A 13,637-nucleotide genomic window follows, 5' to 3' on the forward strand; every position below is an offset into this window, starting at 1 on the left:
TAGGAAAGCAATGACTTATGATGTCATATAAATCTCAGCTCTGCTCAGGATCCAGTCACAGATCAGTGTGGGGAAAAGCCCTAAAGCCCATTCTTGCATGTCACCCTTTGGGAGATGTTGAAAAGTAGTTCCGTGCCGGAAGAGAACTTGTTGCAACAAACATTTACGTATGAGAGGATGATTCTCTAATATCTCCCTCTTTGTTTTTTTAAAAATATTTTATTTATTTATTCATATTCATAGAGACAGCTAGAGAGAGAGGCAGAGACACAGGCAGAGGGAGAAGCAGGCTCCATGCAGGGAGGGTCTCCAGGATCACACCCTGAGCTGCAGGTGGCGCTAACCACTGCACAACCGGGGCTGCCCATATCTCCCTCTTTGTAAGTTGTCCTACCCCTCCCTGTGAAAGTAACAGAGCCCATTCTTAAAAATTAAAAAAATCTTTCTGTGTGATCACCAATGGTTCTCACTCTGCAAAAGTCACATAAGAACCTTGCTGAGCCAGGGGCAGGGAACAGACTGGGAATCTCACAGGAAAGAATGGCAAGAAAAAAGATGGCAGGGGATGAGGAAAACAAAGGCAAAAGAAATGTAGATAAGGTGAAATTACCTTAGAATCCACAGCCCATTGATACATACTTGAGAGAGGCAGTGCATGATCTTCCTCTAGGAATTCCCAAATGCCTTAATAGCAATGCTTTGCTAGAAGCAAAAGGCAACCCTAGCTAAACAACAGCTTGACCTCCAGGATTGGGGAAGTCTCCTTTAACACCTAAAAGTCCCTAGGGAAACATCTTTATCTCTAAACTGGCGTCCCCACCCCTCCCCCGAAAGTATAGAATCAATGGCTCCTCACAATCAGTGGGCAAGGAACCTGCCCTCGGGTCCGGCCCAAAGCTTTAATAAAACCATCTTTTTGCACTGAAAAAGCTTCATCAATTCTTTCTTGAACTTTTGCTCCTTGCCCATGTCACATCAGCTGGTACCTAAAGTTAACGGGTAAACACTTCAAACTAGCACTGACCTGTTGACTTCAGACCACCTGCAGAATCTGTACAGAATTCATCACCACATTCCGAAGATCTCATTATCCTTGAAGTCAATGAGCCAGACGCTTTCATTGGTTCTCTGCTGATGTGTTACCGAGTCGGCATAAACACAGCAGCTTAAAACAACACACAATTTTTATCTTATAGATCTGAGGGTGCAAAGTCCCAACACAGATCAACTGGACTGAATTCAAGATGTCAACATGGTCATCTTCCCTCCTGGAGGCTCTGGGAGACAGTGAAACTGAAACCTTACTAAGATGCAGTCCGGAGGTTTTGACAGGGGAGCTCCTGCACCCCCCTGACCTCCTAGGGCACTGCAGCCCCAAGGGGAACAGACGGATCTGACCTTAGACGGGCTTGACATTTCACATGGTTAGGCCTCTGCTGACCCAGCCACAGTAAGAAACGCCAGCCTTGTTTCCCCAGGGAGATGTCAGCCCACTTCCAATGCACAGTTCACCCCTGTGACTTTTAGAACAGCCTTCCAAACTGAGCCCTTTCAGCCAGAAAGAAGAGCTTCCCTCCTATTTGTTCTCAGGACTTGCCTATGATCTGGCCACAACTTGTTCATCCCAGATTGCCTTTCCCTTAAGATTCCCACAGATCCCAGTTTTGCTGGTAAAATACCTGGCGGTTTCTCTTTTTTAGGTTTCCAGACAGTGTGTCCCTTTGCCTGCTGCAGCTTTGAGAGCCCCCCTCCCCCGCCCCCATCCTCAGCCCCAGCAACAGCAGGCAGAGTCCTCCTCACACAGCATCCCCTGACCTCCTATTTGGCCTCTTCCTGTTGAAGGGCCCCTGTCATTCCAGGGGGCTGGCTGGATAACCAGGCAGGGTCACCTCCCCATCTCAAGGTGCTTACCGTCAGCACCTCTGCAGGGGCCCTCGCGCTGTGTGATGGAACACCACGGTCACAGGTTCCCGGCATCAGCGTGGGGACCTCCTAGGCAGGGGGCATTCCTGTGCCCACCACCACCCTATTCACTCAGGTGACTAGTGGACGCCCCCTACCCCCCAATCCTTTGTGATTTCAACAATTCGGTAAAAGTCAAACACACTTCAAGGCGCAATGGGAACAAGGCAGATCAGAACCCTAGGGCGCTCCACGGATGACCCAATGTTGCCCAAGTACTCGTCTCTTCAGAGGCGCGGCTTTGCCCCGTTTCCCAGACCTGGCTTTTTCCCTGGGAGGCTGATTTGATCGCAGAAGTCGCATCCAAGGGGACGCGCCCAGCGGTGGAGGGAGGGAAGGCGGTGGCAGAAGGGGCGCCTGGGACCCCACTCCCCCCTGCTCTGAACTGTGAGTCTGGTCCCAGGGAGCAGAAGGGATGGTGCCCTTGGCCCTGCCCTTGCCTCTCAAGCAGGGGGACCCTTGTGCGCCTCCCCGGGCGGCCACGAGGGGGCGCACTCCCTCCCCGGATCCCACCTGGGGAACCGGCAGGCACCTGGGTGTTTTCAGCCTGGGGGACCTGGGGGGCAGGTGTCAGCCCGAGGGCCCAGAGGTTCCTGACGTCGGCCCCACCCCGGGGGTGTCCCTGCCGGGAGCGGTGGGGGTGGGTGGGCAGCTGGCACGGAGGCTGAGGTCCTCAGGTGCAGGCATCGCAGTCCGTCTCCTCCAAACCAGGTTCTGGACAGAGAGAGAGAGAGAGAGAGAGAGAGAGAGAGAGAGAGAGAGAGAGAGAGAGAGAAGGTATCCGCGGCGGCGCTTCCCTGGCTGGTGGAAAGTCCTTCCTCACGGTCCTCCAGGCTGCGCAGGCTTGTCTGTGCTGAGGGCTGTGCGTGTGCGTGTGTGCGTGAGCGTGTGTGTGGAGGGGTCCTGAGGCCGAGCTGAGGGAGGAGCAGGAGGAATGGTAACAAAATCAGGCTGGAGGGAAGGAAACAGGGGAGACTGGAAGGTGAGGAAGAAAGCCAAGGCGGGGAGAGGAGGAGGGGGGGGGAGGGAGGAGCTGGTGGAGGAGCGGCTGGAGCAGGAGGAGGAGCAGGAGCAGGAGCCTCAGAGCAGGAGCAGGAGGAGGAGCAGGAGCAGGAGCCTCAGAGCAGGAGCAGGAAGGAGCAGGAGCCTCAGAGGTGAGATCCTAGGGGGGGCCCCAGGTGGGGCGGGGCGGGGCGGCGAGGCCGTGACGTCACGAGGGGCGTGTCGGATGCAAACGAGGCCCCGGCGGGCTGCGGCTCCCGGCGCTGGACTCCCCGGGGCGGTGGCGGCGGCAGCGCCCTCGCTCGCACTGTGTTCGGGAGGGTTGTGTGGGGGTTGAGGATGCTCGGGACAGGAGTGGGTGCGGAGGGTTTTGGGGTGTCGGCCGGGTGAGCGTGTGTGTAAGGTGGAGGCGCGCGGGGCTGCCGCGGGGCGGGGGAGACCCCCACGGCCCCGCAGGTGGTTCTCCCGGGCTAGGCTCGGCCGTTGCACGCGGGCCGTGCTGACCCCTGCGGTGTCCGCGCGCGGGGGACTCGGCTGCGCAGTTGTGCTAGTGGGGCCTGCGCGCGCTCGCCCCGGCCGGCGGGTCTAAGGGAAGGTTGCGGCTCTTTACTTTCTCCTGGTACTTTTCCGTGGCGACAGCTTTCCAGTGGCGAAGACGTTTCTGCCCCTGAGGCCTGTTTAGGTGACAAGCTCAGCTTTTACCTTTTCTACGGAGGCTCTGGGCGGCTCCTACCTGCGACCTGGAGGCGGAGCTTGGCTTTTCCGCTCTCCCTGGGCTCCTTCCTGGAGCGGGGACGCCGCGCCCCGGAGCTCCCCGCACCTCTGCCTGCGTCTCCCTACGGGGCTCGCAGTCCCGCCGCCTGAAAAAGGTGCTTTCTTCAGTCCCCGCAGCTTTGCAGAGCACACGTCTGCGTCCGAGTCCGTTTCTTTCCTCCCCGCTTCCTCCCAGCCCCACCCACCCGGCACCCTGCGGGACCTCCCCCAAGCTCCAGGCTCTACCGCTCCTTAGGATGGGCCCTTCCTGCCCTACCCGTAGAGCCTTCCTCGGAGGGCCCTTGGGGGAATGGAGACGGGCGAGCTTGGCAGCTTTACGTGTATAAGACCGTTTTAAGTAGTCTCCGCTCCGAAGGTGGGGCTCCGGACTCAGCTCACCTGATGGAGACGGGCCGCCAGGCGCCCCTTTAGGGCTCATAAAGACGCACCTGTGTCCATTCGCAAATATTCACTGGGTTGGACACCACAGAAATTTCACAAACAGCAGGTTAGCTCTTAAGCAAGGCGCGTTTTGCCCTCTCCACTCTGGGTCTGAAGCTTAAACCGCCCTTACAGCCGTGTGAGCCTTGCTTCCTAAATCCAAGCTTTAAGGGTTTTAAGCGGTTTCTGGCTTTATGCTTTCACAGGAGCTGGGCCTCTACTCTGCAAGGTCTCTCTCTCTATTCAGGATCGACATAGAGGTTTTCCAAATTTGAAGTTAACATAGGAGCCACACCAAAAAGGACTTACAGGACTTGTTCACTCTCTTGCCTGAAACAACAAAACAAAACAGGACAGAAGCACACAAGATGCACGAAATGCAGATTTATTTCCAAAATACCGGGTCAGGCAAAGAGGATAGTACTCCTGGAGATATGGAGACACAGGTGACCTGAGCCCTACAGCTGCTCCAAGGCACTGCCTCCAGATCTTATCCAAGCCAGCAGGGGTGGCATTGGAAGAGGAGCCCTGTGGACACCTTGGAGTTTAGGACTCTGAGCTGAGAGACCCCAGGACAGCATCCGGGGAGGATAGAACTGCGGAAAGGAACCATGGAAGAGCTGTGGAGGGGCCTGCGGCGTGCAACAGGGTCCTCCCTGAGACACGACGACAGCACCTCTGAGGACAATCATAGGACCAGGGCCTGGCACTCTCGCAGGCTACGGCCCCCTTTCAGGATCAATCCTCTGAAAACAACCCAAAGCTGACACAGATGTGAGAACCACCAGCGCAGGACTAGAAAGTGTTTGTTTGTTACAAGTGCATTCATTCCTTTGGTTCAAAATATTCAGCAGATATATGGAAAATGTGAAAATGATCCAATCTCACGTTAAGAGATGAGAACCACAGAGTCTGAAAGGAATTGTATAGCAAGGGCTGAATGCGATTCGAGGAGGCAGAAGGAAAATGCTTGATAGCAATCCTGTGGGAATCTGCGGGTCGCGGTATTGCCATCTTAACCACGTACACCTTGCTTCCCACCCAGGAGCGCAGCATGTCTTTCCACTCTTTAGGTCTTCTTGAATCTCTTGCAGCAACGTTGTGTCGTTTTCAGTGTACAGATTTTGTTCTCCTTGAATCAATTATTCCTAGATACTTTATTCTGGTGGACGCTATTGTAAATGGAACAGTTTTCGTAATTTCCTTTTCTGATTGTTCATTGCTTGTGTGCTAGCAATGTGGTGTGTCCTGTATCCTGACTCTCTGTAGAATTAGGTTATGGAGTTGGGCCGCGTCAGTATTTGGTATTTTTTCTCACTATAGGAGCATGTCATCTGCAAATACAGATACCAGCGGACCCTTGAAAATCCTGGGGGTTAGGGGTACAGATTCCCACAATTAAAATCTGTGTATTACTTTTGACTCCACAAAGACTTATCTGCTCATAGCCTACTGACGCCTTACATGTAAAAAAAAAAGAGTTGATTAACATATATTTTGCATGTTATTTGTATCATAGTTTATTCATTTGATTCAGTGATAGTAACTGTCATTGAGAAAATCCTAAGAGAAAATACATTTACAGTACTATACTGTATTTATTCAAAAAATTATATGTAGAAGTGGACGTATGTTCACTTCAAATTGAACGCACGTTGTTCAAATCAATTCTAACTCCTGTTGTTCCACAGTCAGGTATACTTTTATTGCTGCCTCTTCAAATGTTTCCCGTCACCTTCAGGTTTTTAAAATTGATTTCTAGTTGATACAAATGTAGCATCAATTTCACAACACAGTGACTGGAGAACTCCATGAATTATGTTACGGTCTCTAGAGGTGTAGCTACCCTCGCCACATGCAGTTATTAACTATACCACCAAGTAGATAATATGAGATCTACCCTCTTAACAACTATTTTTAAAAATCTTCACTCGAAGATGTTTTGACAGAGTGTAGAATTCTTTGCCCTACCTCTCTCCTCACCACCACCACAGGCCACCTAAGGAGGTTCTCTGTTTTAGGTCAGCTCAGCCCCTCAGTCCTGGCGCAGGATGCTCAGCCTAGGCCAGGGAAATACAGATCAGCGGGAGCCCTTCTTCTCTGCGAGCCCAGCTCCAATTTGGAGGACACGGGGCCCCTTCTAGGTCCCTGCAGGGATGGCTCATCCCCAAGTAGTTGCCCCAAGAGAGGTGGCCAGAAAGGGGTAGAGCCCCCCAAAACCCATCCCAAACTCCCCTAGTTAGACAGAGGAGAAGGTTAATGGTGCCACAGGCACTTTTCTGTCTGCTGATGGGAAGGGGCAGTGCGGTGGGAGCCTCAAGCTAGTGCAGGAGGAAGCCTCAAAGGTTAACCTAAAGGTTGGTGGGTAGAGCCTACCCAGGGACCAAGCCTACTTAAGATCCATCCAGATCCTGCCAACTGCTTTCGTGTGTCCTGCAGCCCTCACTTGCTCCCAGAATCTCCAGAGAGCTGGTCCCCCCATCTTGCTTGCTGCCCCCTGGTCTCCTTGTGCCACCTGGAGGTTTCCTCCCTTAAGTCATCTGCCACCTTGTGGAGTCCAGAGGAACTGCCAGCGGCAGAGGTGGAAGGCACTGGCCCTGATCCTGGACTCCAGCTGTGCCATCAGAGGAAGACAAACCGTGAGAGACTCCTAACTCTGGGAAACAAAGGGTTGTGGAAAGGGAGGTGGGTGGGGGGATGGGGTAACTGGGTGACGGGCCCTAAGGAGGGCACTTGATGGGATGAGCACTGGGTGTTATACTCTATGTTGGTAAATTGGAAATGCAGCTAAGACCAGGTACCATTTTACACCAGCTAGTGAGATTGTGTTCAAAAGACACCACCGAGTGTTGCTGAGGATGTGGAGCATGGGAGCCTCCTCTATTGCTGAGAACATAACGTACAAGAGCCACGTTGGAAACCACTTTGAGGGTTCCTTAAAAGTTAAGCAAAAGCTTCCCATAGGATCCAGCAATCCCACGGCTAGAAACCTAGCTGAGAGAAGTAAAAACATACTTCCACTCAGGAGTCCTACAGAAATGTTCAGGGCAGCATTCCCGACATTAGGAAAAAACCTGGCAAACAGCACAAAGGTCTGTCAAGTGGTGAATGGCCAAAGCGTGGCCTAGGAGTCACGTGGAATTCTAATAAGCAATAAGAAAAGGCAGAGAAATCTGATGAAGCTCCAGCATGGAATAACCTCAAAGCACGCTAAGTTCAGGAGCCAGTCACCAATGACTACGTGCTGTCCTACTCGGTTAACATAAAACGTCCAGCCAAGGACAATGTGTAGAGACAGGAAGCAGAGCCAAGTGGCTGGGGGCCGAGGGGGGAGCGCGGAGGGTCTTGAGAGCCGCTGAAGGGAACGTGGGTGGGTGAGAAAAGCGTCTGAACAACCAGGTGGTACTGAACAGGTGTTGACGATATGTAAATTCTATCTAAAAGTGTGTGTGTGTGTGGGGGGGGGGGATCCTTCGCGAGTGGACAGACGTGCTTCTTTAAACGCGGGTCAAAGGGCAGCCCGGGTGGGTCAGCGGCTTAGCGCCGCCTTCAGCCCAGGGCGTGACCCTGGAGACCCGGGATCGAATCCCACATCCAGCTCCCGGTGCATGGAGCCTGCCTCTCTCTCTTTCTCTCTGTGACTATCATAAATAAATAAAAATTAAAAAAAAAATAAAATAAAATAAAATAAACGCGGGTCAAGGGGCAGCCCGGGTGGGTCAGCGGTTTAGCGCCGCCTTCAGCCCAGGGCGTGACCCTGGAGACCCGGGATCGAGTCCCTGTCGGGCTCCCTGCATGGAGCTTCCTTCCTCCACCTGTGTCTCTGCCCCCCCTTTCTCTGCTGACCACTCACGAACAAAATATTTAAAAAAAAAAAAAAAAAAGGAAACCAGAGCTCGTTAACTAAACCACCGGAGAAGCAAAGATGGGTTTGCGTGCACACAGGGGCCACCCACGGGCAGACCCAATAAGAACGCAACAAACGAGTCCAGAGTCCTGCTTTACACTCACGAAAAAGCCAAAAAAAATTCCGAAACAAAAATACCGTCATCTGCTCTTAAACCCGCCGGCCGAGGCGAGCGCGCGCAGGCCCCACTACCAGAAATTGCGCAGCCGAGTCTCCAGCGCTGGGAAACCGCAGGGGTCAGCACGGCCGCGTGCAACGGCCGAGCCTCGCCCCGGGAGAACCACCTGCAGGATCGTGGCGTCTCCACCGCCAGGTAAGTATGGCCCGTACCGCTCCGCCCCGCGGCAGCCCCGCGCGCCTCCACCTTACACACACGCTCACCCGGCCGACACCCCAAAACCCTCCGCACCCACTCCTGTCCCGAGCATCCTCAGCCCCCACACAACCCTCCCGAACACAGTGCGAGCGAGGGCGCTGCCGCCGCCACCGCCCGGGGGAGTCCAGCGCCGGGAGCCGCAGCCCGCCGGGGCCTCGTTTGCATCCGACACGCCCCTCGTGACGTCACGGCCTCGCCGCCCCGCCCCGCCCCACCTGGGTCCCCCCTAGGATCGCAGCTCTGAGGCTCCTGCTCCTGCTCCTCCTCCTGCTCCTGCTCTGAGGCTCCTGCTCCTGCTCCGAGGCTCCTGCTCCTGCTCCTGCTCCTCCTCCTGCTCCTGCTCCTGCTCCTGCTCCTGCTCTGAGGCTCCTGCTCCTGCTCCTGCTCTGAGGCTCCTGCTCCTGCTCCTGCTCTGAGGCTCCTGCTCCTGCTCTGAGGCTCCTGCTCCTGCTCCTCCTCCTGCTCCTCCTGCTGCTCCTGCTCTGAGGCTCCTGCTCCTGCTCCTCCTCCTGCTCCAGCCGCTCCTCCACCAGCTCCTCCCTCTCCCTCCCTCCTCCTCCTCCTCTCCCTGCCTTGGCTTTCTTCCTCACCTTCCAGTCTCCCCTGTTTCCTTCCCTCCAGCCTGATTTTGTTACCATTCCTCCTGCTTCTCCCTCAGCTCGGCCTCAGGACCCCTCCACACACACGCACACGCACACACGCACACGCACAGCCCTCAGCACAGACAAGCCTGTGCAGCCTGGAGGACCGTGAGGAAGGACTTTCCACCAGCCAGGGAAGCGCAGCCACGGATACCTTCTCTCTCTCTCTCTCTCTCTCTCTCTCTCTCACCCTCTAGCAAGTAAATAAAAATCTTTAAAAAAAGAATGTGCCAAATTGTTCTTCAAGATGTTGTACTAAAGTACATTCCTACAATACATATATTATCAAACTTTTTTTTGAAATCTTTGTCATTTTAATAAGGAAAAATAAGGATTTGCCCTTTTTCGTTATAAGAAAGCTTCAATATTTTTTAGAATGTTCATTGGCCATTTTCCCATTATATACCTTTTTTTTAATGAGAATTCTATAAATGAAGGAAAATAGCTTTTTGTTTGTTGTCAGTACTGCAATTACTTCCCCAGTTTGTCTGAGTTTGTTTCTGATAAAAGGTTTGAATTTTTTTTTAATTTTTTTAAAATTTTTATGTATTTATGATAGTCACACAGAAAGAGAGAGAGGCAGAGACACAGGCAGAGGGAGAAACAGGCTCCATGCACCAGGAGCCCGATGTGGGATTCGATCCCGGGTCTCCAGGATCGCGCCCTAGGCCAAAGGCAGGCGCCAAACCGCTGCGCCACCCAGGGATCCCGGTTTGAATTTTTAGATAGTCAAATTTACTAATCCTTGTTTAACAGCTTCTAAATATTTGTCTATTGTTTCCGAGAGAGAGAGAGAGAGAGAGAGAGAGAGATAACAATACTTTTTTGTTTGGGGTTGGAGTAGGAGTTGTTATAATTCTTAGAAGAAGGTTCAAAAAAAAAAAAAAAAAAAAAAGAAGAAGAAGAAGAAGGTTCTTGGGTTTCAATGAATTTGTGTTGGAATCCTGACTCTGAATCCTTATCATGCCATCCATTAATTGTGTGGTTGGGCCAAGTGACTTAAGTTCCTTGGGCCTCCGTTTCTGTGTGGATAAGGAGGGAATACCTTATATAGGGTATATATACCTGGTATATAGGCTTATCATGAGGGAAGGGATTTTTGTTTATGTTCACTGGTCTATCTTTAGTACTTCAAATTGTGCCTTGCTCACAGGAAGCACACAGTCTACTTGAGATTTGGGTAGTGATCTCGAGTAGAGATAATTACTTCTTGTCTCTCATTACAGGTGACTATGCAGTGTGGTCTGCAGAAACATTGCAGTGTATCCCAGTGGGAATGTTCGCCCCACAGGTGGGGCTGGAGCTGTGGCCATATTAGTTGGGCCCAAGGCCCCTCTGGCCCTAGAGAGAGGTCTGTGATAAACTGTGGAAATGTGGTACCAAGAGACTGTGCACAGCAAATGCATAGCTCCCAATCCTAAATTGGCATACCTGCTACACAGGGCTGAAGTATGGATTTGAGGGTGACGTGGGTTGTCTTCAAAGGGCTGAACTAGAGAGCAAAGGGCAGGTAGGAAGGAAAAGGAGGGATCAGTGAGGTTTCCTCTTCTGCACTATCACGCACTATAAAATGATGCATGGAATGAATGACAGTGATGCTGCAGATGAGGACCTTTAAAGATCTTGACTGCAAATTGAAGGTGAAAGAAGATAATTGAGTATAATAAGATTTTATGTCGCTGTGGCACTCTGTGGAGTCTCTCTTCACTGTCCAGACTGTCCAGCCTGCTCTTCTGTCAGGCAGAACCATCATGGGGACCCTGCCCATGTCCCCTGGCTCCTGTGACATTGGGCACAGGCGGCTCAGAGGTCCAGGCTTGGAGCTGGGCAGGCTCCTGATGCGGGCAGGAGGGCCCCTCCGCATAGCCTTACCTCAGACAAGAAATAGGTACTGGGGGCAAGGGCAGAGGGATGCCCGGGGTGAGACTCACACTGAATGTCCTTCTTTTGCTTCTTTAGATCCTACAGATGGTGGTGCCTGGGAAATCTACACTAGCAGAGTTTCTGCCCATGGATCATGTTTTTAAAAGCAAACTCTTAGATGGAAACGGATTGGATTGGACACCGTTGTCCCCAGAAGCAGCGGCCCTGGAGAGTGAGGGGCCATCCTTAGTGGTCCTTCCTGCCTTTCTCTGCTGCAGTCACCGTCCTGGGCTAGTGGTGGGGCAGGGGTCCTCTGTGGAAGAGGGAGTGAGGAAGAGGGGAAGGCCTAGCCGAGAATCACCACCCTCCAGACCTGGGATACAAATCCAGATAACTGCCTATCGTGTTCCCTCGTGGCCATTAGCCTTATTAGATTTCTGTGCTGTTACATCTTTATTCCTTTCTTAAGTTTTCTATCAATTTCCAAATGTTGCAGCTGGTACTAAACCCATAAAACACACTGCAAAAGTGAGGAGGAAATCAGTCTTGTATTTCTTGGAAACTAGAGCACAGACGTGCCCCAGCTGACATGCCCCAGCTGACATGCAGAGGAGCCTCCTGGACCTCCTGGCTCTGAGGGCCCCACTCTCTGGAGCCCCACCGACCCCCACAGCTGTAAAACTGTTGAGCACTCACCTCACACACACCTGCCTTAATGCAATTCCATTCTCCTAGGAACAGGGGAAACTGTGGGGACACACGGCCTCTGCACCCGGCTTCCTTCACTGATGTAAAGATGCCATCATGCAGTTTGGGCCGGAAATGACCTCAAGGGCAGCCGTAGCTCCTTGCTCAGAATTTGCCAGTGTTATCTGGGCAAATAAACACAGGGCCGAGGTTAGTACAGCATGCTTTCTGACTCCTCCAGCCAAAAAAGAGACTTCAGTTACCTAGCAGGGAATGCTTCTGCCAGAGACTGATTTGTCTCCCTTGGATTAGGGCACCACTTTTTCCAGGACCCTCGAACCAAATAGCCAGGGTTTGGGGAGGTGGAGATTGAGCTGGGGAGGGGTACAGAGGACACCAGATCTTTTAAAAAGCTTCCTCAACTGCCCTGCAGCAGGAGAGAAGATGGATTCATCGGTGGGGAACAGGGCTGGCTGGGAGGGGGCTGTCTGGAATAATAGGGCGCTGGGCACACGGGAAGGAGACGCTGAGCCAGCCCATGTCACTGTTTGCCCAGGGCTGCTCCTGTCAGCACAGGCCCCAGAAAATCTGAGTGAAATCCCGATTGGAGCAGCTGGTACAGCAGGGGCTGACTTCCCCAGGCCCCTCCAGGTGCGTGCTGCACTCCTCTGTTACACCAGCTGTGGCGCCCCCTCTGCTGGCCCCCGCAGCCTGCTCCTCCCCCCAAGCTCTCTGGAGGCCCTTAGTCTGGTTGGCCTTCCTGGTAGCACAATACATGCCTCTCCTAAGATCTCGAGTGGCGTCTGTCGTCACGGGAAAAAGCCCCGACTCACCAGAGGTCTTGAGCTAAGTCTCTGGGCCTTGTGTCCTATCCACACGGAGTTCACTGTGGGGTCTTGGTGCTGAAACTGCCTCCGTCAGCCTCAGCAACCAGGACCTTCCATGTCACCCAGTGCTGGGGCCAGGCCTGCCTCCACTCAGGAGTCATTTGGCCACAATGTGGGAGTGACGGTGAAGAGCTTTAACCACGGGGTATCGGGTTGCTGGCCAGTGGAAGGGACGCCGCCGGGACCCGGCACAGAGGCTCATTATCAGCCCTGGTCCAGCTGCGGCACTCAGGATGCTCAGGATGCGAGGCTCGCTGCCCCCCTGCGCAGATGGAGGCTCCTGGCCCCACCGCCAAGTCTCCTTCACCACCTTTGGTATCGAGCCCTCGCGCTCCCCTCTGTGTAAGGTCCACACAGAAGGGAAAGATTTCCAGGTGCCCTGTCCCACGGCCACCCTCAGGTCGGCTACGGCCATTTCTTTGTCCAGATGAGCTGGCAGGGAAAGACTTTCCCTGTGTAGGCAGAAAGTTGCCCTGGCTGCCTAGGAGCAGCAGAGAGGATGGAGGAGTCACTAGGCAGGGCGCTGAGCCGCTGAATGTCGGGCCCAGCAAGGCCGCATCAGCTGGGGGGCTGCAAGGGCTGTGAAGAAGGGCCGGGCCCCCGCCTGCTTCCCAGCCAGGGAACAGGAATGACGCTGCGCTCGGAGTGAGGTCAGAGGAGAGGCCGCAGCCAAGAGCAATCCCGAGGAAACAGCTCCTCTGTGGGGCGCCCGCTGGATTTCAAAATCCTGACGCTTTTGACCTGGGAGTTCCGTGGACAGCCCCGGGCCAGGGGTGCCGGGAAGTTGTCCCAGCCTTCACCTGCCACCCGGGCTAGGCGGCCCCTGGGCGATGCTCCAGAACTTGAGCGCCCAGAACGTGCTCTACCTCCGCAGTGTTGGCCTGGCCGGGGCGTTTCGGGGAACGAGGCCGAGACCTGAATACTGAGCTCAAAGTTTCACCCCGTTTTTATCAGTCCCTCCTGTTTTTCTGGGATCAAGGGCAGTCCTGGATCGCCCTCAAGGGGACCCTTCCCCTCAAGGGAAGTCCTCAGCGCGAGGGGTTCAATGAGAGGCGGAAGGAGGACCTGCTGCCCACTCGCAAAGGGATGAAGACACTCGTGTTCACCAAGTGCCTCGG

The 13,637-nt window shown here is 53.6% G+C and overlaps 2 long non-coding RNA genes and 1 other non-coding gene across 3 annotated transcripts; 2 read left to right on the top strand and 1 right to left on the bottom strand.

Moving 5' to 3' along the window:
- Positions 1-3,458: 3,458 nt before the first annotated feature.
- On the top strand, positions 3,459-5,636 carry LOC119877176. Its single transcript, XR_005372685.1, has 2 exons — positions 3,459-3,646; positions 4,365-5,636. It is a non-coding gene; the product is annotated as an uncharacterized LOC119877176 (long non-coding RNA).
- Positions 5,637-6,291: 655 nt separating this feature from the next.
- LOC119863968 lies at positions 6,292-11,906 on the top strand. Its single transcript, XR_005372686.1, has 3 exons — positions 6,292-6,797; positions 10,309-10,433; positions 11,042-11,906. It is a non-coding gene; the product is annotated as an uncharacterized LOC119863968 (long non-coding RNA).
- Positions 8,230-8,386, bottom strand: LOC119877206. The gene has a single exon (XR_005372851.1). It is a non-coding gene; the product is annotated as a U1 spliceosomal RNA (small nuclear RNA).
- Positions 11,907-13,637: the final 1,731 nt, after the last annotated feature.

Source organism: Canis lupus, chromosome 17, assembly GCF_011100685.1.
Source record: "Canis lupus familiaris isolate Mischka breed German Shepherd chromosome 17, alternate assembly UU_Cfam_GSD_1.0, whole genome shotgun sequence".
Taxonomy (NCBI): Eukaryota; Metazoa; Chordata; class Mammalia; order Carnivora; family Canidae; genus Canis; species Canis lupus.